Consider the following 876-nt stretch of genomic DNA (forward strand, 5'->3'; position numbering starts at 1 on the left):
GAAGGAAAGAAAGAAAGAAAGAAAGAAAGAAATGTCCTGTATACATCTCCGAAGCACCTGAGGCTGGCACGCGCAGGTGCTGAGTGCTTGTCAAGAGAATGAGGAGACCAGAGGGAGGCCAGGCTATAGGAGAAAATGTTGAGAGGATGTTCCTCCTTGTAGAGCAGGATGGGGTTGCTCTAGTAGAAAGGGAAAAATCGGAGGCTATCATAAGACATATTTCCTAATAAAAATGAATGTAATATCATGTTCTTTTTTATTTATTTAAGTGGGCAACTTGTTTCCCCTTCTCTCTCTTGGCATTCACTTGGTAATTTTGCATTTCCCAACGGATTAGTCTCAACACAATGAAAGCTCTCAGTAGAGGCTATTATTTATATTTCTTTGAATAGTATCTCTTGTCCTAAACTAAACTGTTACTTCTAATATGAAGAAAAAAAAAAAAGCACATAAGATATGCCACAGGGCTTTCTCAGGATTCAAGTCGCCACTCAGTATTGGAGGGAGATGTGTGGGGAGTCTGTCCCCTGGAGATTTAGGATTGTGCCCCAAGACTTCTCTATTTAAGGAGCTCAAGGTAGAAAACCTTCCTAATCAGGCAGAACTGAGTTAAACTAACTGATTGAAATACACAGAAATACGGAACAATAGCCCATTTGTTTGCTATTAATCTAAGAACAAAGGGCCCCTGATGAGGCTGCACAAAGGGATTCTGACCATCATCTGAAATGTCTCTTGCTCCTAGGCTGGGGTATGTTGAGTGTGGAGAAGGAAGCTTCTCAGGGTCCTGGTCTGTCACACCAGGAAGGATGTGCCAGGAGCTGATGGGTGGTGGCTGTGTCGGGGCACCACATTTAGGGGACACCCTCAGAGGTG

Source organism: Callorhinus ursinus, unplaced genomic scaffold (genome assembly GCF_003265705.2).
Source record: "Callorhinus ursinus isolate GAN/ISIS: 27379988/994484 unplaced genomic scaffold, GSC_fseal_2.0 scaffold3, whole genome shotgun sequence".
Classification (NCBI taxonomy): Eukaryota; Metazoa; Chordata; class Mammalia; order Carnivora; family Otariidae; genus Callorhinus; species Callorhinus ursinus.